Genomic DNA, 26089 nt, shown 5'->3' with positions numbered 1-26089 from the left:
GAGATGGTCCAGTTAGGTCCCCTGTCCTCCAGCTTAGGAGGGGAGGGCAATGTGGAGGCCAGAAGAGTGGAGGAACAGGCCTGATGAAGACGGAGGTGCTTTCGGAACGATAACCTCCACAACAGATGGCCAAGGGTTGACAGAGGCTCATGGTCAGCCAGGGCAGGTGCCAGGCAGGGCGCACAGGCCCTGGCAGCAGAGATTCTGCCAAGTCAGTCCCCTCACACACCTGGAATGCCTATCAGACCCAGGGCTTGGGATCCTGCTTCTGGTTAGAGTAGTGACTGGCCCAAGGTCACTGTCATGGTCATCAGTGGGGCCAGCTCTGGAACCTGAGCCTGAGCCTTGCTTCATGCTCCACCCAGCAGGCCAATCAGTAATGACTCACTACTGCTCATTTGCATGGGGATTTGCACAGTGTCTCTGACCGTATTCCATCAAGTTCTACTTCCCATTCTAGGACCTGGGACACCCCCACCCAGCATCCCTAGGCAGTTAGGGACCCCAAGTGGAGTTCTTGGCACCTCAGGTCTCCAGTCTCATCCTTCTTCTGCAGAAAACATTTCTGAATTGATCTAGTGGTACTGTCTAGAGCTCTCAATCCAACTGGGTCCTCCACTCTTGTCCATGTCCCCTGTCCAGGAAGGGATTTGAGGGGAGGAGGTGTAATTATAAGGAACAAGTAAGCACTGCAGCTAGAGGAATTTGATAAGATTCATGGGGTAAAGTGTGATGGCTCCAAAACTGCCTGGGGGTTCCTCAGGAGAAAAACCCTATTCCCCTCTTTAGTGCCAAGGTTGGGGCAGCAGTAGGATATGAGTGGACTGTCCTTACTTCCACCTCTATCCTCACTTCTAAATTCCACTCCCAAAAGTGCAAAACGAGAGGAAACAGCCTAGTACAACAGGCGAGATAGATGTAAGACTACAGAGAGGACTTCCCAGGCTGAGTCTCTGAACTCAAAGTAGTCTCTGGGGCTAAAATTTGCTTTGTTAGAAGTTACCTGACTAAAGCATGGGCAGCTGGTAACACTTGGGAGGGCATGGCGGCCCCAGCACTGTAGTCCAACTAATGGGAGCTAGAAGACAGCCAATCCCCTGCCTACCTTGAAGAGGTCAAATTGACCTCTGTTTGTCCAGTTATAATACCTATGCTTCTAGCTGTACCCTCTGAAACAATGAAGCCAAGCAGGCGGTGGTCTCCTATCCCGGGAAGTCCTTCCTGCTATCTAACCACCATTCCCCTCCCACTGCAGCCAACCGTTCCCCTGCAACCTAAGCCCATTCCACTCATCTAGATGAGAGTGGTGGACAGGGGCCCCTGGCCATCCGAAGCCTCGGCTGAGGAGAGGTGGGGCGGTTGGGACGGTTAGTGTGTCACCTTCCACCTCCCCACCCAACTTCCCTCTGGGGTCTCAGGAGACAGAAGTGAAAGTGGCAGCTGGGGCCTTGGGGGCGGGTCAGCTTGAGAGCCGTTGGGGTGAGCATAATGCCACCAGTGCTGGGTCTGGGCTGCCTGCCATTGCAGCAGGCAGGCTGGTGGTTAGATCAGGAGAGGGACTGCCCATGGAAATGAGGGCTTGGGAAAACTATGGAGCATGGGCCCCTGGCCGAAGGAAGAACAAGCTGAAGAGGAACAAGTGGAGAAAAACAGGCAGTAGACAGTCTCAGAAGGGCACTGTATTCCAGGGCAGTGGTCTGTCCCCTTGTTTAAAGCAGCAAGATCCTTTTTTCCCATCCACAGAACAGGGGCAAGGCTGCTCTAGCTGAAGCAGATGAAGGGGGTTCCAGGTCCTGATTGCTGGAACGTGAGAGCAAGGAGAGAAGGGAGGAGGCCTGAGGCCTGGGCCCTCAGACTGGACAGCACCAATTCCGATGGAAGGGAAGGTGGAGGATGAGAATGTGAAGCGTTCACCTACAATTACAGACAGCACTGCCCCCCACAAAGAGGCCAATCCAATCACGGAAAGCAAATCCTCCTAGAGACATCATGACCTCGGGAAGCCACCGGGGATTTAAAGGGGCCGCTCAGGGTGGCAGCTGGATCTCCTTCTGACTCGAAGGACAGTCCTCTAAGCCCCTGGCAAGGGAGGGCCGGCAGTGCGGATACGTGGGCCTGCTGAGGCGGCCAGCCAGGCAGCTCTTATAGGATTAGCTTGCTGCTTTCAGGAAAGGTGCCAGGTGAGGCTAAGATGCCCAGCCAGATGGAGCCGCCCCGACCCCGCCACACTAGCAGGCAGGGCGGGGAAGTACCTACACACACCTAGTACTCAGCATTCTCTGCCATTCCTATGGTCAGGATTTATCCTTCCTCTGAGTGGGAAGTCCTGCCTATTGTCTACTCTCAATCCCTCTGCTACATTTTACAACCAGGGCCCCACCCCAGGGAGCAGGTGAGGAGGCCAAGGGGTTCCTCATCTCTGCTCCCTGTCAGCTCCCCACCCTCTGGGCTGACAGGTGGGGGAGACAAGAGGGAACAGCTGGGCCAGGACACCTGTCCCCACCCAGTCAGCCTGGGCCCCACAGGCCTGCCATGGGGTATGCATAGGGGAGTCAGCAGAGAGGCAGGCAGCTGTGGGGGATGGAGAAAAGGGGCTCAGAGGTCAAAGAGAGATGTGCCTGGGGAGGCCTGAGGCAACCCTTTCAAGATCAGCCCTTCCTCCTGGTCTATCCCCAACCATTAACACACGCAGGCTTTAAAGGTTTGAGGTCACCTGCTCCATCCCCTTGCCTCCGTGTTACTCGATCCAACTGGAGTGGGAAGACTCCACAAAGAGATCAACCCTCCTCTCCCCACCCACACCCACTCCCGCCCGTATGTCTTCCCTTGAGATTTGAGGATGAGCTCTCTCTTATTCCTTGTTCTCCCAACCCTCAATCCCAAGTATTTGCTGGCAGGGGTGGGGGCAGGGAGATCATGAGAGATAAGTAAGCAGGCAGCCAGAGGGATCTGGTAAGACTCTGGGGTGAAATGTGGAGTGGGTAGGTTCTGAGACAAGGAGGCAGCTCGTTGGGGAGGGCAGAGCTGGGCTCAGCTTCCCAAGCCCGTCCCAGGGTCCTCTCAGGGCCTCCTAAGGCCCCCTCACATCAAGTCCCTACCCAGGACACTGCGTGCCTCCACCCCACCTTCTGGACCGCTGCCTTAGCAGGCAAGTCCAGGGCCAGGTTGGAGCTGATGTCTGGAAGAAAGGATGCAGCCACTTTCCAAGCACCCACTCTGTGTTGAGTACCACACGTTTTCCCATGGAACCTCCTTCCTTTTCCAGCGGAGGCATCTCTGTTTCATAGAAATGGAAACCAACTCAGAGATGTGCAGGGACATGCCCAAGGTCACCAGGAATATGTGGCAGAGGAGGGCTGACTGCTGAGCACAGCGCTTCCCCGCACAACTTGGACTGAGAGCAGGCAGGTTCTCCCTCCCAGGAGTAATAGCACATTCCTTCCAGGGCAGGTTCCCTAATATCTGGGCCTGGGAGGCTCAAGTCAGCCATGCCTCTTGCCTTTGCACAAGCCCAGGACTCTTGTGGCTCAAGTCTTTCCTGATCTAGTCTCTCTCCTCATCCATCTCATACAGCAGCTTTAGGGGGTACTAACTGGTACCCAGGAAGGGTCTCTGAGTGTCACTTGTTCCTGCCTACATACTCCTGCTTTGGGGGCTTCCTCCCATGGCACTCAATCAGAAGACAATACTTACTCAGGGAACCAAAGCATGTCCCCCCCCACCCATCTTGCCACCAGACCCTAATCCTCTGCACTCCTGCCAGGGAATCCTACTGGGCTCGTTCTTCCCTTCAATGTATCCTCCTCCTCTTCCCAGGTCTCCCTGGGCCTCCTTTTCCACTGCCCCTCCTGCAGGGCAGGATCCTTCCCTTAACCTTAGACAAAAGCCCTTAACACCTCCTAACTGGGAAAGCTTGAGCAAGTCACTTAAATCTCTGACTCAGTCTCCTCAATTACAAAAAACAGTGTGGAGAAAAATAAATGAGTCTTCCTATGTTTCCATGCCCAGCACAGAGCTTGGCACACAGGAACACAACAAATGGAAGTTTCCTTCCTCCAATCCCCAGGGATCTCAAAAGTTTTAGTTTTTGGTCTCCAAAGTATATTGGAAAATAGGGTAAGTGGGGTACTGCCCTTGGGTAAAAGTGCTCATGACGAGGGGGCAAAAAAAGTTCCTTCTCTATATGCTTCCCTGGTCTCTCCAACTCCTAGGGGAGTGGCCAGAGCACCCAGCCAGAGGCACCAAGCCGAGGTCAGTGACCAGGCCTAGAGCCTGGAGCCTCCTGGGAGGGTGAGTTTAAATGAGTAAATATGGTCCCACCTGGGTGAGGCCAGCAACAGGCCAGAGCTCCATACAAGTCCTTCCCTTCCCAGCCTACAACAGAGGGGAGAGAGATCAGACAATAGGCACAACTACCACCCCCCAACCCCAGGCTATCAGGGTCCTGTGCAGAGTCAGTGAATGCATCCCCCTGTCTCCACACCAGGCAGGACCAGCCAGAGAAGCATGGCTAGGCTCCCAGGAAGGAGAGGTTGTGGCCACAGCCTCAAGAAAAGGACAAATCAGATGCAAAGGGCCTTGGGGATCACCCAGGCCAGGAGTTGGCCCCAAAATGCTTGAGGGCTCAGATGTAACTTTGATACCTCAGAATGGCCTTGTTTATCTGGGTGAGTGGGGAGGGCAAAAGAGACCAGTGACAAACCACCAAAACACCCAGGTGCTCTGCTCACCACAAGGCTAGGTGAAACTCCTGTACATCTGGAAAGCAGACTTACCCAAGGACATGCGGTTCGAGTGAGGGGCTGAGGCAGGCTGAGCCAGGGGCACAGAGAGGGATAAATGGTGGCGGGGGTGGAGTGCTGCAAGGGGCAGTGAGGGGAGTCAGCCAGGGCTCCCCAACTCACACGCCATGCTCTAGGTCTAAACTCAATCCTTCCTGCTCCAGTCAACACTCCTCTCTTCAGAGCTTTGCATGCCTCGGCCTTCTTGCCTCCAGTCCCCTCACCCTGTCCCCAGTCTCCAATCTTTTAATTATCTTTGCCTTTCGCTACCCCCACCCCCTACAGGGTGCAGCTGCTCCATGGGTGTCTACACACTCGTGTGTATGTGCTGCACACCTCCGTGCATGTGTGTCACTAAACGCTGTGGACCTGCCAGGTGCATCTGGGCATGCCAGTCTGCATAAGACCCCCACCCCGCCCCCGTCAGGGGAAAGGAGCCCAAACGCTAGCCATCCCACAGCTCTCAGGACAAACTCTCCTCAGGATACTTTCAGTCCCAGGCATGGGGGGAGAAGAGAAAATAAAGATTACAGGAGCCAAACAGCACCATCCCCACTAGGCCAAAGTTCAAGGCCTTTCAGCAGAGCCACCAAGAGCCACTGGCGAAGAAAGTATTTTGAGATCCCATCCTTCCCAAGCCAAGTTAGAGCTCTCTCTCTCTCTGCCATCTACCTCCACTGATAAGTTCTTCCTGAAGTCTAAGCTCCATTCTGCCTGCTGCAGTTGTGGACAGACAGGGGGACATCAACCACAGAAAGGTGTTCAGCTCCCAGAACAGAACTACCAGCACCTAACACCTCCCCCTCACCCCATGAGTAAGTCACCAAACTGGGACAGAAGGACAGACGGTTGGCCGGACTCCGGCCCCATGACTGGCTCATAAAAGTCACCAGAGATTACAGTGATGCTGAGGCTATGCTGGCCCTGCCACCATCTCCTCCTTCCCTCTACAAGGGAGATAATTGCCTCAAACCAGTTGGCCTCAGAGAGCCTGGAGAGTCCCAGCTATGATCGCAAGGGGTGGGGAGAACCCGCCACCACAGTGCCACAAGACCCAGAGTCTGACCCTTGAGGATGGATTCTAGGCCCATGTCTGATCCTCATACCCACTTCCAGAACCCAGGTGAACACCAACTATGACTTGTTCCCAAGAGGTCAAGGCCTCTATTACACATCCCCCACTGACTTCCCTTCTCCAGTAAGGCCACCACCCTCTGGACTAGAGGGGCACAGAAGCAGGGAGCCTGGCTCTAAATACAACTAGGGAAATGCTGGACCCACCCATTTGTTCCTGACTCCTCTTGCCCCCACAGAGGTACAGAAGTGGGTGGCAAAGTGTCCAACACAGGGCCCTCCCATACCAGGCCAGGGTAAGCATTGAGATTCTGGACCAAAGCCAACTGGGGAGGGCAAGGGGCCCAGCTGGCCAGAAGAAGAAGGTTGACAGGATGAGCAGAGGGGCAGGCCTCTCTGGGGGCACAAGGCCCAGGGATACTCACAGCAGAGAGACCTTCCCAGGGCAGGGTCGGGGAGGAGGGTGGGAGAGGCTAGGTCACAATCAATGAGGGCCTAAACCCAAGGTGTCCTCTTTCCTGTCCCCCTCAGAGGCCAGGAGGCCTCTCCGAACTTCCTTGCTACTGGTCCTCCAGCCCCAACCTGGGGAGTCTACCCTCTGCCTTCTCCCCTCATCACACCTCCCAGGAAAGACCCAGGAAAGATTAAAAAAAAAAAAAAAAAAAAAAAAAAATCTTCTGGAGAGATTACGTAACAGCAGCCAGAAAGACTATCATATCTCCGAGCCTATGAGAAGAACCAGGAACCAAGAGGGGCAGAGCTGGGAAGCCCAGGCTCCTCCAGTCCAGGGACAGCAGATACAGAGTAGGGTAGACAATGGGCAGTCCCCGCCACCCTCTCATGTCCTCCACTACTCTATTCCAGACACTGAGCAGACAGAAGGTCTAGCCCAACCTCTCATGCCCATCCCCCAACACAAGGGTCCTGCTTCTCCACTTGGACCAGGGCCTCCAAGGGGAAGGACTGTGTCTTCCTTCCTATGGTCTCTCCCTGCTATGAAGCCATGCCTGAAAGAGTGGTGGTTGGACTAAAGCTCTGACACAGATTTGCTGTGTGACCTCAGATTAAAAAAAACAACCTCTCTGGCCTCTAAAGGTATGTAAGTGAAAGCTCCCCCTTTTCCCAGAGAAACCAGAGACCCCGCCCTTTACAAATGCACATGCATATACATACATATACACACAAATGCACTAACACACACAGGCTGTGTTGGGGGAGGGGTGGCAGGGAAGTTACAACAAAGAGAATATGACCACTGAGACCCAAGGGTCCAAATGTCTGCTGGGGAAAGTGGAGAAAGAGCTACACATAAGCTCTACTGAACCCCCAATCACTCCATATAAACGGGTCTTCAGCCACCCTCACACTGATCCCACCCCACCCCCATCTCCTGCCCAACACACTGGGAAACCACAGGAAGGAAATTCATTCCCAGGCAGGCCGTGGGAGCTGGGACAGCCAGGCTAAGTCCTGAGGCGGGTGTGACCCGGCGGCCACAGGCGGGTAGACATCTGTGAACACTGACATGTGCCTTTTTCAATGCTCTCCTTGACTACTAAGACTTCTCTGTTGGGGGTTTGGAGGGGAGCGGGAGGTGGACAGCTCCCTAACTTCAAAATACCCAATGTTCTGCTGGCCAGGGCTCCCCTGCTATCTCGAGGCCAGAGCAGCCCAAGGTCACCGCCCCAGACGGTAAACTTCCCATAGTCCAGGCTGGCCCCTGAATTGCCTACGAGACCCACGGAGGGGATGGGGGAAGGGGCAGCAGAGGGCCACTCCCCCAAACCAAAGAAACCAGGAGACCTCAAAAGGGGGCTGGGCACTGAGAAGGGGGACACAGGATCCACCCACTGTACCCTCCCCCAACCCATCAACAATAGGCTGCTTAAGAGAAGGCAGAGAGAGTCCCCCACTCAAAGGACAAACCTGGGATAACCGAGTCAGCGGTTCCAAGGGTGCCCACACTCAGAAGCCCTCCTTTCACTGGGGAGAGACCTCAGGAGGCTACTGAGAGATAGGCTTCAATCACTAGGGGAAGGGAGACCCTGTAAGACCAAACCTGATAGGAAAGGGGCTAGCACTGGGGTGAGAGACTAGATGCATCTTAGCCTCCTTGGCCCTCCCTCCCCAAAAGCCCCCCAACACTCACTAGACCCCCACTCCCAGCCCAGTTCAGCCAGCCATAGGTGGTGAGAAGGACTGGAGAACTCTTGCCCAGATGTTGAACAGCTGCAAACTTCTGGCCGGGGGTTCTCCAGCTGGGGCTGCTGACAAACCAGATCAGGGGTCTCGGGAGCGGGCTAGGAGGTCCCAAGGAAGGGTCCTGCGTGCCCACCTCCGTGGTGACTCCGCGTCCCAACTCCACAGGCGCCGGGCAAACCCGGGCCCCGGACACACACACACTCACACACCCCAACCCACCACCCTGGTGTCATCTGAACAACATCCCCCCTCCCTCCCCCGCTTCCCAAACAGCTGCGGCTCCCCCCGCCCCCACCCTCCCGCCGCCCTCCCAGGCCCCCTTCTGCACCATTTCGGGCCAAGGAGGAGGGAACAGGCGGCGCGAGGAGGGAGAGGGAGGGAGGGCCGGCTGTTAAAATGTCAGTCGCTCCCGGCTGTCACCAGAGACCCCCTCTGAGGATGGCGCCCCTTCCCAGACCACTCGGGGGTCGCCCTAACCCCCGGACACCTACAGACCGGCGCGCCCCCAAGCCCCCGGTCCCCACCCCGACCTCAACACCCAAGGGAATTACAGCCCACTCCACTTGTCCCCCACAGCCGACTCCCTCACCCAAACAGTCCCCCATATAATCTCCCACCAACGCCACACGAAAACAGCCCGCTCCGCGAGTTCCTCCCAGTCCAGAAGGCCACCCCATCCCACCCCTCAGGGGGACGGTCTAGACCACCCTCCACCCCAACCCCAGGACGGGGTGGGGGAGGGGGCCTCTTAAAGCGGCAGGCTCATTATTTTTCTATACTCACCGGCCCCACTGGGGGAAGGGGGGTGTCACGGCTGGGAGGGGGTAGCCCTCGCCCCTAGTCCGGGGGATCTTCAGCACCTGGAAGCCGCAGCTCCGGGCGGGGGGAATAATAAATGAGGCCGGCGTCCGCGCGGGCCCTGGGCGGCGCCGGGGGGCCTAGGCCCCCGTCGTGGGCACGGGGGCGGGCAGGCAGGCGGGGAACCCGGGCCGAGCGTCCGAGTCGCCTCGGCTGTTGTTGATATTTTGCTTCCTTCCTCCTTTAGGGCTCCAAAGGTAACTCCTCCAGCCCCCAAGAGTCAAGGCCGACGTAGGCACAGCTCAGCCTAGCTTGAGGGGTGGGGGGAACAGGGGTGATGGACAGGCGGGGGGCCAATGGGAGGAACCCGTGGGGGCGTGGGGGCGGGGCCGGAGTAGAGGCGGTCCCGGGGACGCGGCCCCGCCCCTCGCTTTCCTCGGGCCGGCCGAGCCGGGCCGGGTCGGCCCCCACCCCACCGCCCTTCCAAGCTAGGCTGCGGCGCCGGGAGCGGCAGATCCCTCCGCCAGCCGGGAGGGAGGGAGACAGCGACGGACCGAGGCAAAGTAGGCAGGCGAGACCCAGAGGCCCCTAAAGGGATCGGCCCGCGCCCGTGGTGCCCCCGTTTCCATCTGGCCGGACGGCCGCCTAGCACTGCTGCCACCGTGCGCTCGAGGAGGTCCTTTCCCGGGAGCTTCCTCGGACTAAGTGCATACTCTCGGATACACACACACGCTACCTCGACAGCTCCCCCCATCCCCCAAGGCCCAGGAGATTTGGGAGGTGGGAGTCTAAGTAGATAAATTAAGGGTAGACGCTAAGTGTTGAAAAGATTCCATCTCCCTCACTTAGGGTGTGCCGAAGCTCCAACTTAAAGGGACACGTTCATTTCTGGGAGGTTACCTGGAGAGCTCGCTTGCTCCCTCTACCTGTGACAGGCCCCCTCCCCTCCCGGAGCGCGGCTCGGCAGACGCCCAGCAATTTAAAGCGACAGCTCATAGTTCATGGGTGACCTAATCCCCAGTGCCTGCGGCCCCAGAACACTTACAGCCAGAACACTTACAGCCGAGGGGGGCAATTTAAAGGGGTGTGACCCTAATTTCCCCCAGCACAGGAAACGCCCAAAAACACCTTATTAAAGAAGCAGTAGTAGCTGTTTTAAAAAGTTTTTAATTCCTGTTTGCTCCAGGGTGTGGTGAATCTTCTCGTGCCCTGCAACAGGAGTGGGGGTGCCATGCCTACTGGACAACTGACCCATCAGACTTCCTCTCCCAGCATCCCTGTTACTCCAACGTCTGCTTCCTACCTTGAGCTTGAGGAAATGATGGAATCTGGCTTAGATCTGAAAGAACCTTGCAGAACAGAAGGGCACTCAGTTCTTCACACACCCTGATTTCTATCTGGCTGGGTCTGATCTACTGGACAAAGACTCAATTCTAGGTTAAGGGCTGAAGAGACGAATATATCCCGAAAGAGGCAGCATGTTATGGTGATAAGAGGCATCAACTTTGGAGTAGTCAAGCTACCTTGGTTCAAATCCTTATTCCACCATTTATTAACTGGGAGCACAGGCGCGTTACTTAACTTCCCTGTGCCTCATGATCCTCATGGGTAAAATAGAGATGATGATAATAGTACGTAACTCATAAATTGATGTGAAGATTAAATTAGTTCATACAAGTAGATTGCTTTGAACAGTACCTCATGCTGCATTATAATAATTCAAGGGCTGGACTGTCAAGACCCCCTTTAGTCCTATTATCTTATACAAGCATCAGCGGAGGCAAGTTCAGTGGAATTGCTTTGCAAATAGGTTGGAGGCTTATCTTGTATGCTTTAAGTCAGGAAGCCAGCAAGCTCCTATTTCCTTGGCCTCAGTTTCCAACTCTTCCACTTGGCCCCTCCTTCAGGAAACCTGATTTAAAGTGTCCCACTTTGTCCCCAAACATAGCTTCTTAGTTCCCCATTAGATTTGAGAGATGGGGCCCCAGCACCAGAAGATGTCAGTCTTCCCTACCAGGCAGGGCTAGCTTGCCTGAAGGACCTCAGTGTAGGCAGGGGGAGCCCATCTGCCCTGTCCCCAAGGACTCTGAGAAGAACAGAGCCTTGTGCCAGGCCTGGGGCTGTGGCAATAGCAGGATGGGAAAGTGCCCCCCCTCCCTCAAGTGGGGAACCTCCCCTCACTTGTGGCCTCTATTTTTAGTGCTTCCCCAGGCTCTAGCTGGAGAAACCGTTTAGTCATCAGGGTGTTTATTTTCCGGCTGTTTCCGACGTCGGGAAAGCAGAATGTTGAGACTGGAGAGATCCAGGGCTGCTGGAAAAGACTTCTTAGGAACAGGCCTGGGAACTCAGCCTTCAAACCACTGGGTCCCAGATCACAGGAAAAAAAAGTGGGCAGGGGGCAGCCAAGCCCCCAGGACACTGAGAAAGCTGGGTTCTCAGCCTGCCTCCAGTTTTGAGGCTCTCAAGCTAGAGACGCCTCTGGCCCCAGCTCTATTGGAAGGATTCTCTCCAAAACCATTAGCAGCCCCAGAACAAATTATTTCCCAGGGCTGATTCCCAGAAACCCCCTCCCCAACATCCTACAGATCTGAGTGGTGAGCCTCCCGCCAACCACAGCTCCAGCCAATCTCAAGCCCAAGGTAGGTTTGCCAGGGCTGTGATTGGCCAGCTGGTCCTCCCTGCCTTGGAATGTTGGGTCCTAAATAAAGGAATGAGGAAGGAAGGTAGGTGAGTCACCTAGGAGGGTGTTAAAGGGCCAGGAAGAGCAGGAGGGAGAAAAGAGGGCAGGGAAAAGCTCAGTGGGGGAGATGGAGTGTCCTGGACCCTGAGATGCTGAAATGATAATCCACTAGAAAACAGAGTAGGAAAGAGTAGGAGAGTCTGACATTACAAGTAGAATAGAATTTACATATACATGTATTTATAGAGAGAACTTCATAGGAAAGGAAAAGTAACAAACACGAGGTCTTGATTTCCATGGAGAACTAAGAAAGGATCTAGGGAGTGTTGCTGGAAGTTAGATTATAATAAAGACTTCCTGAAAATGACTCACTACATCTTTTTCTTCTAGCCCCTGGACTACCCATCCCAGGATGTGCTAGGTGGAAAATGCCTAGGCAGGCTCAGATGTGGCTGGGTCTCATTTTTCCTTCTCTCCCTCTGACTACCAACTCAATCTTTCTTAGAGAAAAGTCAACTAATGTTGCTATAAAATCCCCTGTGAGTCGGACAGATGCCCACCAAAGTCCTAAAAAGCGTGTGTAAACTCCTCTGTACAGTATTATCTTCATCAATTTACATGGCAAAGGGACATCAATAGCTCCCTTTATTCACACCTCCCCAAGCATCCCTATCCAACTTAATTTGGAAAGGTCTTCCTCATCCACAAGGGCTGCTTCTCTCCTGACTGTTGTTTCACAACTATGGGAAGCCATTACTGCTGTTTCAGCCTCTAACTGGCTGCTTGGTTAACCCTCTTGCCTTCTCCACAGTCATTTGGACAATCTCCATCCTCACCTCCATCCATGTCATCCTTTCCATTGGGCTGATCATTCTTCCTCCCAGTTTTCCAGTAATCCCAGCAAAGGCCCCCAATCTCTCCCATCTTCCACCTCACTTGTGAGGGGAAGGGCCATCAGCACGGGTAATATACTGGTGATCCTTCTGGGTACATATTCTCCATGTGGACTTGTGTGTCTTCCTGTACCTCTGCTTCTGTACAGTGTTCTCCACTCTGTGTATCTACCTCATCAGTACACACTGCATTGTACTGACATTTTTGGTTTCTAATTTACTCTCCTTCACTAGATTTTGAGCTCCTTGAGGGCAGCAGTTTAACTCAACTTTGAGTCTTCAGGGCTTTTCAGGGCCTGGCATGGAATGTGCTCAGCAAATGTCTGTTTCATGCATCTGTATATGTGTTTGTAGCTGTATATCTGAGTTAAGATTATAAAAACGTTATTGAACACTTCTAATTGTCTATTGATAACTGTGCTAGTCCAGGGATGGGGCTCTGATCTGGGACCGAACAAGTCCCGCTTTGGGCGGGGGCAGGGTGCGGGGCGGAGTCGGGCAGAGAGGTGTCCAAGACTGTGTTGGCAGAGCTGTGCCCCAAGCTCAGTGCCAGGGTGCCTGGGGCCAGGCCCAGGGCAAAGGGCAGACGCCCCACCCTGGAACTGAAGGAGGTAGGGAAGGGGTGCCTAACCTGGGTCCTGGGTGAGTGCCCCCCCCCAACACGAGTTCCCTGCCCCCGGCTGGGCAGGATGTGGTGGCAGCTGCAGGAGGGTGGGCAGGATGTGGGGGTGGGGGCAGCTGAAACGAAGCCTGACAGTCGTCTCCCCAGCTCCTCCCTTCTTCCCGCTCCCCACCCCCCACCGCCCCCTCCATGTCACGTGGTTCCAGCCCGGGCACCGATGGACTATTTCCCCCTTTCCGCGGAAGGACATAATTGACACTGCAAACTTGAGTCACCACCGACTTTAGCTATACCACGCCTTTTTCTTGCCCCATAGCGCAAGACGGAAAGTTTTCAAAATACACATTTCTTTAAAGCCTTGATCGCTAACCCTGGAGTGGACCCTTTAAATGCAAATGAACCGCCCTCTCGTTTTCGCCCCCCCCACCCCCACCCCAACTTCGCTCCTCGTGCCCAGACTCCGCCAGCTGCCATTGACGTCACGCGTGCGTCAGCGTCGCCAGCCCAACCAGACGGCACGTGGGGGGAAGAAGGTGGCCTTAAAGGGCCAGACGCTCTCGGCCTGCCGGGTTAGTGCTGTGAGATTTGGCCTTGAAAAAGAGAAATGAAATGGGAGGTGGGGAACTCTGTTGGAACAGAAAGAAATGCAGCATAGACGTTAGGAAGGACTTCCCAGAGTAGGACGGACAGGCCTTTCCTCTAGATTCCCCAGAAGTTTGGGTATTTGCTCCTGGGAGAGAAACCCAGGAGGAGCAGAACAACTCTGAGGGTAAAGGAAACTTGGCATTTACGACTCGCGCAATTATAATTTCAGCCTTTCCTCTATCCCTGCCCAGCATGTCCACAGCGCAAGGACTTCGGTCACTTCGGAATCCTCAGCACCAACAACAAGGGCGTAGTAGATACTCAATTTAAGTATTTGTAGAATGAATGGAGTACAGTGCAAAGCCACCTCTTTTAGGAGGCTTTCCCTGATTGCCCCACCCAGCCACGCGTAGCACATACCCGAAGCTAAAGGCAATCTCACTCTCTTTTGAACACCCACAGCGTTTAATGAATTTACATCTTCCTTCCAGGCATTAGCGACCACAAGGGCAGTGGTTAAGAGCACAGAACTTGGAATCACATAAACGTAGTTCCAGTTCCATTTATATAGTTTACAAGCTGAGTGACTTTGGACAAATCTCTTCATCTTGGTTCTAATAACTGTCAAATGGGGCTAATGCTACTTAGACCACAGATTTGTTATGAGGATTAAATGGGACAATTTTTGTGAAGTTCTTGTATGGTATCTAATGCACAGTAAGCACTCGATAATGGCGGAGAGCAGGTTTTAAGATGGCCATCTCCCCCACTAAACTTGGAGCCTCTTGGGAGCAAGGAGCTTGCCATACTAATTTATTCCCAGCACCAGCACAATGCAAGGCTTATAGTTGATGCTTTTAAAATGTTTGTTGAATGAATAAACATGAATGAATGAGTATTTCAGTATTTCCTGAAATCTGACCTCCAAACCCACCCCTGAAGTTGTTACCAAAAGGAGAAAACATTACAAGTGCCCCCTCTGGCCCCAGGTTTTAAGCTCTGTGGTAGAGCCTCAAGGTAGAGTTGGGGTGAGGCCTTAATCTCTGCGGTTGAACCAAAAGTATTATGCAAACAAGCCACAAATGATTGGTCTGCAATGGAGACCTGAAGGGGCCCTCCCCACCTTTCCCCATCCCCAGCTGCTAGAACCCTGTCCCAGCAAATCCAGGCTGGGCATCTGCCAGGAACACAGGACACTAGGGAGCTAGAAGAAGAGAGCTTCTTGCCCCTTCAGAGGTTCTCAGCCCCAACACTAATCCATCTTTGGCCTTTTCTTCCCTGGAGCCTAGTCTGTCCCCCCATCAATTCGCCTCCCCATCTCTGCCTCCCATCCCCCACTCCAACCCTCATTCCCTCCACAGCTTTCCAACAGTTATAGTGGAGGGCGAGGGGGACACAAGACCTCCTATCACCTGATTCCAGCTCCTTGGCCAGAGGAGCAGTAGCCACCTTGTCCTGGTTCAGCCTGTCTTGAAGCTGCTTATCGATCTGATTTTCAATATCTGTCACCATCTCTGAAGTAGAAGGGCTGACAGACAACAGAAGGGACTTCCTGCCAGGGGAGGAGCTATGAGCAGAAGGCAGTGGGAGCCCTCTCCTTCCTTGAAGACCAGGAAGATGTGGTGAGACCCTCCTCTGGCTGAGAGCAAACCTGTCAACCCAAGGAACCCTGGGGGGTGCGGGTGGGTTTCCCCCACAGGAATCTCCCATCGGCCTTCATGCTGGCTCCACCCCCTGCAGGGGTAGGGTGCCGCCCAGGAGCACTCTGTGTTCCAGAAAACCCCAAAATAACCCGCCTTAGCTGTCCGGCTACTATTTCTGTCCATCTTGTTTAATTATTCAAACCCAAGTTGGGTAGTGAACTATAAAAAGCTCTCCTACTTGGGGACCCAGGAGAGCTGGGAGACTCGCCAGGTTGCAAAAGCAGCAGACCACAGGGTTTGGGTGAGGTCACTCAGTCCAGCCTCCTGCCTGAAAGTTCCATCTGCTGTTTGCTGGCTTCCTCTGCTAGAAGGCAGAATCCAGGCCTCCCTCCCTAAATCTCCCTCATGCTCTCATTTCAGCATCCCTCCAACCCTGCGGTGCCTGGGCTCCACCCCGTCTCCCTTTACTCTGAAAGTATTTCCTCTCAGCCATCTCTTTGCCGACTGCTCCCTAGTCCTGGTTCTTAACCCACAGGGAATATTGTCAAACCCAAGCCTAAGGGACTGAGGGAGGTGGGGTGGCAGGGAGTGTAGGTAAAGAGGTCAGGTCAGGTGGAAACAGACAGGGAGATGGACACCATGCCCTGGGAGGGCACTCTGTCAGCTGGGGGCTGGGCAGCACTGTTCTGGGTGGGGCAGGTTCCTGCCCACTGCAGGCGCTGAGCCTCTTCAGGAGCTTCTCCTGGGGACTCTGACATTGTAGCTGATAGGATGGAGGGAAGGCAGCAGGGAGGACTTTCTTTCTTTTCTGGACCTGGTCTTCTAGTTGGCCAGAAGTCCAGTGTCAGTTTCCATTGAAACTGAAGCCCAGGGCAGGCTGAGTGCAGAAAGCAGGATTCCCCTGGGGGCCATTTCGGTGAAGCCCCTCCCACCACAGACCTTTCCTGGAAAGGTGGTAACAAGGGGTGTGGTCATGGTTGCTGGGGCAACATGGGGTCATCCCAGCGACCAGTCTTTGGAGGTGGGGAGTGAGGGGATTGGTGTTAGTGAAGGGGAGACAGGCAGTTAGTTACTCAGTCTGAGCAGGAGGGGCTGAAAGAGAGCCTAGGACAGCCACTGAGACCCCAGAGACAAACACACGTGGATGTGGAGTTATAGGATGACAAACGACAAGGGGCCTTGAGCCTCAAGAGGGGAACAGACCACATGGGGCAGATCCAGAGACCCAGGGCAGAGAAAGCACAGCAGTGGGGTGAGATGTCCAGTGTGGGAGGGGGAACCAGCAGCTTGGCAGAAGCTAGGGACAGGGGAGGGTGGCATGACTTTCCGAGAGTCAGTGTGGGACCTGTGTGTTAAAAAAGAACCTTGGGTTTCACACCCGGGCCTATTTGGGGGCTTGTTCCCACACATTCCCTTTCAGCAGCAGCAGCAACTCCTGGCAGGTCCAGCCTGGCTCTCCCTGCTGTGGCTGCTACTAGAGCTACAAGGGGAGGTTGCTGAGGTAGGGAGAAGAGGCACGCCGTTGCTAAGCAACCAGAGGCTGTGTACCTGGCGGCATAGGAGGGGGCCCTGGCACCGTTTGTAGGGGGCAGGGGAGGCAGGGAGACAGTAAAGGAACAGGGTGGACAAAGCTCAAGGCTCCCTCTCCCATCCTCCTCATGATGGTTACAGAGGAGAGATGTACTTGTCACTCCACGTGTTAATGAGTGTGTGTATGGTCCTTCTCCAGGATGCTATGATTGTGTGTGTGCTTGCCTGTGAGGTACTCATCAGACTATCTCTTTTTTTTTTTTTTTTAATTAATTTATTTATTTTTGGCTGTGTTGGGTCTTCGTTGCTGCGCACGGGCTTTCTCTAGCTGCGACGAGCGGAGGCTACTCTTTGTTGCGGTGCGCGGGCTTCTCATTGTGGTGGCTTCTCCTGTTGCAGAGCACGGGCTCTAGGTGCGCGGGCTTCAGTAGTTGTGGCACACGGGCTTCAGTAGTTGTGGCTCCCAGGCTCTAGAGCGCAGGCTCAGTAGTTGTGGCGCGCGGGCTTAGTTGCTCCACGGCATGTAGGATCTTCCCGGACCAGGGCTCGAACCTGTGTCCCCTGCATCGGTAGGTGGTTTCTTAACCACTGTGCCACCAGGGAAGCTCCAGACTATCTGTTGAGGGCTGTTGGGGGTGGGGACGGGAGGTAGGGAACAAAAGACCAGGTCAAGCATTTTTAATCCGGTGATAGAAGGGGTCAAGGATTTGCCCCATCCACTAAAAGGTAGGAGCTTCTGCAGAACTGCAAAGGCTGGAGGGTAGAAGCTTGGCAGGAGTTGGAATGCGAGGAGAGACTGGCTGGAACCTGCACTGGCCTCCCAGTCAGACGGAGGCTCTGCAGAGGAGAGACAGCCTGGCAGCGGGATCCCTCACTCAACCTGGAAGTTTCAGTGTTCTCAAAGCTGAAGTTCCCCACAGTATTTCATTATTTTTATTCTATTACTTTAAATTTATTTTCAAGTTGGCTGGAGTTTGACAGAAGTAACCATCAATAGGAACGACTCTATTGTTTCTCCTTTGAGCTCTGTCACCCACCCAACCACACCTCTAACAGGTCTATCAGGAAGCAGCTCAGGCCTTCATGCAGTGTCGACACACGGCCATCACCATTCTTCTGTCACTTCCCCCATTGGCTCAGCCCCTATCCCCAAAGAGCACCTTCATTCAACAAGTTTTACCGAGCACCTGTGACAGGGAGCTGGGGAAGTGATGAGGGGTGGGCACCGTGGTGGTCCATATCCAGCTCCCCGTGCAGAGTGCCAGCCTGCCCGCTGGTGTCTCGCCAAACTCTGGTTCTCCCATCGCTCTCCACTCACCCATGTTGCACATACTGGTTAATAACTGCTTGTGGTCTGTCCTGGCATGGTCCCCAAATTCCACAGGGAACGGGGTGTGCTTCAGCCCCCTCCTGCTCTCAGTAAGAGCTAGGAAATTGCTCCATCTCACACACTCCTGACTTGCCCCTGGAGGGCTTTGTTGCTGCGAAGACGCAGGGGCCAATGAGAGGCCACCTTAGTCCTGATCCATGAGAAAGTTAAAAAATTGAGGATAAAAAATGTACAAGCTTGTTTTGTTTTCATTCCTGCTTGATGCCAGGCACTCTGAAAGGCATTAGAGACACTCTTCTCATCCTCCAATAGCCCATCTGACATAGAGCTATCATCCTCATGTTACAGATGATGAAACCGAAGCTCAGAGAGGTGAAGGAACGTGTTTGTATTCACGCAACAGGTGGCTGTGGGATTCCAACCCAGGCTTGTCTGTGCCCAGTCGGGTAAGGGACAAAATGGTTTCACTGTTGCCAAAGAAGAGAACCCTGACGACGTGGTTACAGGAACGCTGGAGGGGCCCAGGACTCCACACGGAAGGGAGACCCCAGGGCGTAGTTGGGACTGTATCCTCATGAATTCAGGACTGAAAGTGCCAATGAGGGAGAAAAGGGCACTCAGAGACCCAGAATGGTCACACAGAGACCTCAGAATTGCTCAGGTTTAGAGAAAGCCTGGGGAAAATGCTGAGTCAGGCAGGTCTGAGATCCAATCCCAGCTCAGTCATTTCTAGCGGTGTGACCTTAGGTGAGTCACTGAGCCTCAGTTTCCTCAGTGATAACGTGAGGGTGGTACTCATAAAGTACTGCAGAGATTACAGTAGTTAATGTAAATAACGTATGTATGGTGCCTTGCCACAAAGGCCCTCTCCTTCCATCCCCTACAGAAGGAGAGGGTCACATGTAACCAAGGCCAGATTCCAGAGTGGTGCAAATCTGTTGGTATAGTACCAGGATGCTCAAAGCCTGGTAGAGGTTTGTGGACCATCTTAGAGGTTTCTCTCTTTCTCTCATGGCAGGGGGTGGGGGAAGGTCATGTCTGGAGCAAAAGTGTTGAGAAAGGGCCAAAAAAGGGTCCTCTGCTGGAGCAGGCTGAGTAATGGTGACAGATGACAGAGGGAACACAATTCCCAACTCCTGTTTTCTACCCGTTTCTCTCCTAAAACAGATATTTAAAGTGGAAATGAGAGAACTGAAGTTCTGGAAAGGTGAGAATCAAATCTACAGCCCATTCGTTCAGCAACTTCCTGTCTCCACGCCGTGAAGTTCAGCAGCGCAGCGGCGCAGAGGGAACTTGCACAGATGGTTGTGGTGGCATGGCCCCCGATCTGTGAGGAATTCTGGAGAATAGAAGGGGATCCAAAGACTGGAGGTGAAAATAGGAGCTTCCAATCTTTAGGGAAAGACTTCCTTGGCAGTCCAGTGGTTAAGACTCCGTGCTCCCACTGCAGGGGGCTCAGGTTCGATCCCTGTTTGGGGAACTAAGACCCCACATGCCTCACAGCCAAAATAAATAAATTAATTAATAATAAAAAGGAGGAGGGAAAGATAACCCCCACCACCATTTTGGAAGGTGAGAGAGGAAAGCAGGGGTCATCAGGAGCTAGCTGGGGTTTGCTAATCCCTGACCACTCAAGTGGGCACAGGCATCACCTGGGAGATGGTCAGAACTGCTGAGAATCTCGACCCACTCCAGACCTACTCATCACAACTTGCGTTTTTTTTTTTTTTTACCTTTTTTTTTTTTTGGCCCCGCCGTGCGGCATGCGGGGTCTTAGTTCTCCAACCAGGGATCGAACCCATGGCCCCTCCACTGGGAGCGTGGGGTCTTAAACACCGGACCACCAGGGAAGTCCCACAACTTGCATTTAACGAGATTCAGAGGTGGGCTTCCCTGGTGGCGCAGTGGTTGAGAATCTGCCTGCCAGTGCAGGGCACACGGGTTCGAGCCCTGGTCCGGGAAGATTCCACATGCCGCGGAGCAACTAGGCCCGTGAGCCACAACTACTGAGCCTGCGCGTCTGGAGCCTGTGCCCCTTAACGAGAGGCCGCGATAATGAGAGGCCCGCGCATCGCGATGAAGAGCGGCCCCCACTTGCCGCAACTAGAGAAAGCCCTCGCACAGAAACGAAGACCCAACACAGCCATAAATAAATAAATAAATAAAACCCAAAAGTTAAAAAAAAAAAAAAGAGTGGTCTTTACAAAAAAAAAAAAAGATTCAGAGGTGATTCGAACGTGCATTCAAGACTGAGATGCACGTATCACAACTACGTGTGGTGATGGATTGTGCTGGTCATTTCACAATATATACAAATACAGAATCATCATTATGTTGTACACCTGAACCTAATATAATGTTATATACCAATTATACCTTAAAAAAAGAGAAAAAGAATAAAAAACAGACAAGAAGCACTGCTGTGACCTACTGTTGGACCCTCTATGAGGTGAGTGAATTTTTTTTTTTTGGCCATGCAAGCGCAGCTTGTGGGATCTTAATTCCCCCACCAGGGATCGAACCAGTGCCCCCTGCAGTGGAAGGGTGGAGTCTTAACCCCTGGACTGCCAGGGAAGTCCCAAGGTGAGTGATTTTTAAATGTGGCATCAAAAGTTAGGAGTTCTTTCAAGGAAGGGCCCCTCCCTCCATGGAGTGTAGTGAGGAGAGGCTCTGCCTGGGACCCAGCGGCTTGTTTCACTTGTTTTAAACAGTGGGCTTCCAAGAATACTTTTCCTTTGAAGAGGCAGGCCACAGCTAAAAGATGTTTGAAAATCTTCTATGCCCTGTTATGGAATATCTATGCTATGGAATGCTGCACAGCCTTACAAAACATGGAATGGATCTGAGCCCACTGACACACATCAGTCTCAGAAATTGCTCTGTAAAAAAAGCAAGTCTCAGAGCAATCTATATAATAGTAGGTCATTTATGCAAGTAAGCATAATATACATAGGTATATGTATATTAATTATCTAATGGTTAGTGGCTTTTTCATGCAGGGTCTCACACTGTCACACTCTGATAGGGGTTAAGGTGAAAGCTTCCTCACATGTCTGGCACATGGGGTGGGAACACTCAATCAGGGTGGGAACACTCAAGCAGGGGTCCGGAAAAGCTATGATCTATTCCCTCTGTAGTCTATCTTTGTGGTCTCTCCAGCATGGGGGCTTCAGGGTAGCCAGACTTCTTACAATGTGGCTTACGGCTCTAGAAGTATGTGTCCTAACACAGACAGCCAAGGGGAATCAATATTGCTTCTTATGACAAGCCTTGGGTGTCACCTAGCACCACTTTTTTTTTTTTTTTTTAAACAACTTCTGTAGCTTTTTTTTTTTTTTTAAACTTTGGGTTTATTTATTTATTTATTTATTTATTTTTGGCTGTGTTAGGTCTTCGTTTCCGTGCGAGGGCTTTCTCTAGTTGCGGCAAGTGGGGGCCACTCTTCATCGCGGTGCGCGGGCCTCTCATTATCGCGGCCTCTCTTGTTGCGGAGCACAGGCTCCAGATGCGCAGGCTCAGTAGTTGTGGCTCAGGGGCCCAATTGCTCCGCGGCATGTGGGATCTTCCCAGGCCAGGGCTTGAACCCGTGTCCCCTGCATTGGCAGGCAGATTCTCAACCACTGCGCCACCAGGGAAGCCCATAGCACCACTTTTGTCACACCTTAGTGAGACAGGCCCAGAGGCCTGCCCAGGCTGTGGGATAGAGGACAGAGCCTCCACCTGAGGGGATGTGGTAAGGTTTTGGAAGAGCATGTGGGATGGGAAATGTTGTCATGGCCATTTTTGGAAAATACATTCTGCCACAAAAAGTTCATATACATAAATGCAAATAATATATAGAAAGAAGGCCTGGAGGGGTCCATACCAAACTATCAATAAACCTTTCCTCTGGGGAAAATAGGTTGCAGATATGTTTTAGCTTACCTTCATATCTATTACTTGAGTCTTTTACATTGAGATACAATATACATTATTTTATTTGTTTAATGAAAAGGAAACTGAAGAGAAGAGAAAAGTAAAACCTTGCTGTAAGCCTTTTATAATAAAATTATTTAATAGATTGGTATTTCTGGGGAATGTTGTATAATGCATCTGAATTTCATGAAAGCATTTAATTAAGTTGATTATAATATATTTAAACAAGATGCAGAAATGTGGACAGCATTATTATTTTATTTTATTTATTTTTATTGGGGTATAGTTGTTTTACAAAGTTGTGTTAGTTTGGACAGCATTATTATTATTTTTCTGTCTTTATTAAGATATAATTGACATATAACATTGTATAAATTTAAGGTGTACAATGTGATGATTTGATACATGTATGTATTGCAAAATGATTACCACAACAGGGTTAGTTAACACCTCCATAAACCTCACATAATTATCGTGTGTGTGTGTGTGTGTGTGTGTGTGTGTGTATGTGGTGAGAACATTTAGCAACTTTCAAGTATAGAATACAGTATTGTTAACTGTAGTCACCATGCTGTACATTAGATCCCAGAATTTATTCCTCTTATAACTAGAGGTCTGTACCCTTTGACCAACATCTCCCATCTCCCCACCCCCCATGGATAGGATCATTCATTCATTTAACAAATATTTATTGAACACCTACGTGTGTTAACTGAACAGCTATTCCCAGAACATTTTTGTTCTGAGTCCATTTTGAGGGACATGTCTGGTAGTTCCATCCATTGTCTCACCCTTTTTCACATATTTATCTGGAAAGAGAAAAGCCAGGCCTGGTAAGGAGCGGCATGTTGGTGTAAAAATACTTCAATATATTAGGTAAGAATAGTGAAAATATTCAGCCTCACTCTTCCAGTTATCTATTGCTATGTAACAAACCACCCTACAACTTAGTGGCTTAGGGGACTTCCTGATGGCGCAGTGGTTAAGAATCCGCCTGCCAATGCAGGGGACATGGGTTTGCGCCCTGGTCGGGGAAGATCCCACATGCCACAGAGCAACTAAGCCCGTGCACCACAACTACTGAGCCTGTGCTCTAGAGCCCGTGAGCCACAACTAGTGAGCCTGCATGCCGCAACTACTGAAGCCCACGTGCCTAGAGCCCGTGCTCCGCAACAAGTGAAGCCACTGCAATGAGAAGCCAGCACACCGCAACGAAGAGTAGCCCCTGCTCACTGCAACTAGAGAAAGCCCACACAACAAAGAACCAACGCAGCCAAAAATAAATAATTAAAATAAATAAATTTATAAAAAACAAAACAAAACAAAACGTAGTGGCTTAAAACATCATCATCATCACAATCATCACCATCATCACCGTCATCATTATCATTATGGTTCTGGGCTTGCCTGAGCTCAGCCAAGCAGTTCTGTCTTAGGGTCACTCATGGGGTTGCAGACAGACAGTGGCTGGAGTCCTCCCAAAGGCTTCCTCACATGTTTAGTTGTCAGCTAGGACCTCAGCTGGGAACGTCAACTGGAACCTACACTTGACTCCTCTGTGTCACCTTGGCTTCCTCACAGCATGGCAGTAGCCTACCAAGAACAAATGTTCCAACAGGACTGCACGGAAGTCATTTCATTTGTGACTATAGCTTTAGAGGTCCCAGAGCCTCACTTTCAGTGTGGTTCTAGGCCTGCCCGGATTCAAGGGAAGGGAACATAGATGCCAACTCTCAACGGGAGGAGTGCCAATGCCATGATAAGGAGAGCATGGGGGCTGGGAGAGTTTGTTATGGCCATCTTAGAAAATATAATCTGCTATATTCAGTAATTATCAAAAAATGAAAACTAAACAATGATGCTTGTAGTTTTCAAATGAACAATGGATTCGGTTAACAGAGTCAAAGCCAAGTCCTTCTGTATCAGGCCAGATGGGCTAAGTTGTGCTGCGGTGATGACCACCCCCCAAATCTCAGTAGCTGAAGATAGTAAGTCTCAGTGGCAGACAGTGCCTGGCTGTCTCTCCAGGGTGCCACCAGCTGGTGACTCAGCTCATGACACTTGTCACACGTAGGATAGTAAGGGGAGGTTCTGCTCCTTATAGTCACTCAGTAGTGACCCAGGCTGGTGGAGGCTCTACCACCTTGTAGCTGCACTCTCTGGACCACAGATACCAATGAGGGAAAGAAAGACCAGAAAATCACATGTGGGATTTTTGTCGCCTGTGGAACTGAAAGTGACACACTACACTTCCTCTCACATTTCGTTGGTCCAAACTGTTCATATAGTCCTGTCTAGCTGCAAAGGGCTGGGGAATGTAGCAGAGTAATTGGGGTTTTGGGTGAGCGTTTAGTGGTCTCTGCCACATCTTGTGTAACCCCAACAAGGCCATACACGATCTGTCCTTCCACCTTATCTCTCAAACCTTTTCTCCAGATATCCACATGGCTTACCTCTTCGCCTCCTTCAAGTCATTGCCGAGATGTCTCCTCCTCAGTGAAGCGTCTCCTGATCACCCTACTGAAAATCGTAACCCACCCCGTATTCCTCTCCTTCACCCGTGCTGTCCCTTATTCTGCTTTTTCCGAAGTGCTTATTACTTCTTTTTTTTTCTTTAAATTTCTTTATTTTTGGCTGCATTGGGTCTTCATTGCTGCGCACAGGCTTTCTCTAGTTGTGACGAGCAGGGGTTACTTTTAGTTGCAGTGTGTGGGCTTCTCATTGCAGTGGCTTCTCTTGTTGCGGAGCACAGGCCCTAGGTGTGCGGGGTTCAGCAGTTGCGGCACACGGGCTCAGTAGTTGTGGCTCGCGGGCTCTAGAGCACAGGCTCAGTAGTTGTGGTGCACGGGCTTAGTTGCTCTGTGACATGTGAGATCTTCCCAGACCAGGGCTCGAACCTGTGTCTCCTGCATTAGCAGGCGGATTCTTAACCACTGCGCCACCAGGGAAGTCCCTACTTCTTTTTTTTTTCAATTGAAGTATAGTTGATTTACAATATTGTGTTAGTTTCAGCAAAGTGACTCGGTTATATATGTATATATCTATGTTCTTTTTTCAATTCTTTTCCATTATAGTTTATTAAAAGCTATTGAATATAGTTCCTTGTGCTATACAGTAAATCCTTGTTGTTCAAAGCGCTTGTTACTTCTAACATACTAAAGTATCTGTCTTTCTTTGCAATGTCAACACTATGAGGGCATCAACCTATGTCTGCTTTGTTTAATGACGGATCCCAAGTACCTAGGATAGTGCCTGGCACAGAGACGGCACTTAATAAATATTTGTTGAAGGACTGAATTTTTAAAAATACTTGCTGTTGGCAAGGTCGTGGTAAGACTAACACTTCTATGCCCTCTTAGTGGGACTATAAATTGGTGTAATAGAGTTTTAAATAAACTTTTAATTTTGGAATAGTTTTAAATTTACAGAAAAGTTGCAAAAACAGTACAGAGAGTTCCTGTATATCCCTAAGGTTAACATCTTACATTGTTGTGGTACATTTGTCAAAACTAAGAAACCAATATTAACATATTATTATTAACTAAACTCTAGACTTCATTCGTTTTCACCAGTTTTCCCATTGGTGTCCTTTTTCCTGTCTCAAGATTCAGTCCAGGGTACCACATTGCATTTGGCAATCTGTATTTTTTTAAATGTGTGTTCCTTGCAGAGGAAGGGGCCTTCTTATGCTACACTGGGAGTGGTAGGAAGGCAACTGAGAGATTTCGCAAGCCCCACGAGGGCAGATTTGTGTTGATTTGCAAGAGTCAGGCTGGGCTTCATTCTGGATCAAGGAGTACTGGCCCCATAGGGTGTACCAGTTTTCTCTCACCTTCTGTGCCCTCTTTCTTTGTTAATTGATACAGATTTTCTGGAGGACATTAGGTCATATGTAAAAAGTGCCTTTAAAAGGTGCCTACCCTTTGACACAGCAACTTCCCTTCTAGGAGTATAGTCCAAGGAAATAAACCCAGGCACAAAGATTTAGGTACAAAGATGAATCAGGAAGGAATCTTTGTAAATAATAAAACATGAC

At 51.5% G+C, this 26089-nt stretch overlaps 1 protein-coding gene and 2 long non-coding RNA genes across 8 annotated transcripts in view; 2 read left to right on the top strand and 1 right to left on the bottom strand.

Annotated features, from left to right (window-relative positions):
* The window catches only part of MEF2D (myocyte enhancer factor 2D), a gene marked incomplete at its 3' end in the record, with an annotated part of 31464 nt that extends 22330 nt beyond the window's left edge, over window positions 1-9134 (bottom strand). For 5 of the 6 annotated variants that reach the window (XM_082456881.1, XM_082456880.1, XM_082456884.1 and 2 more), the window contains exon 1: window positions 8841-9133. Of the gene's footprint in view, window positions 1-8840 lie in introns of all 6 variants that reach the window. The other variant, XM_082456883.1, reaches the window with a different exon arrangement.
* Window positions 9135-9321: 187 nt separating this feature from the next.
* Window positions 9322-12825, top strand: LOC309658687. Its single transcript, XR_014262375.1, has 2 exons — window positions 9322-9418; window positions 10042-12825. It is a non-coding gene; the product is annotated as an uncharacterized lncRNA (long non-coding RNA).
* Window positions 12826-13634: 809 nt separating this feature from the next.
* Window positions 13635-21474, top strand: LOC309658680. Its single transcript, XR_014262374.1, has 3 exons — window positions 13635-15257; window positions 19306-19509; window positions 20071-21474. It is a non-coding gene; the product is annotated as an uncharacterized lncRNA (long non-coding RNA).
* The last annotated feature ends 4615 nt before the right edge of the window (window positions 21475-26089 follow it).

This window comes from Balaenoptera physalus (genome assembly GCF_965194825.1).
Source record: "Balaenoptera physalus genome assembly, chromosome: 1".
Taxonomy (NCBI): Eukaryota; Metazoa; Chordata; class Mammalia; order Artiodactyla; family Balaenopteridae; genus Balaenoptera; species Balaenoptera physalus.
This window is presented reverse-complemented; position numbering and strand designations above follow the sequence as displayed.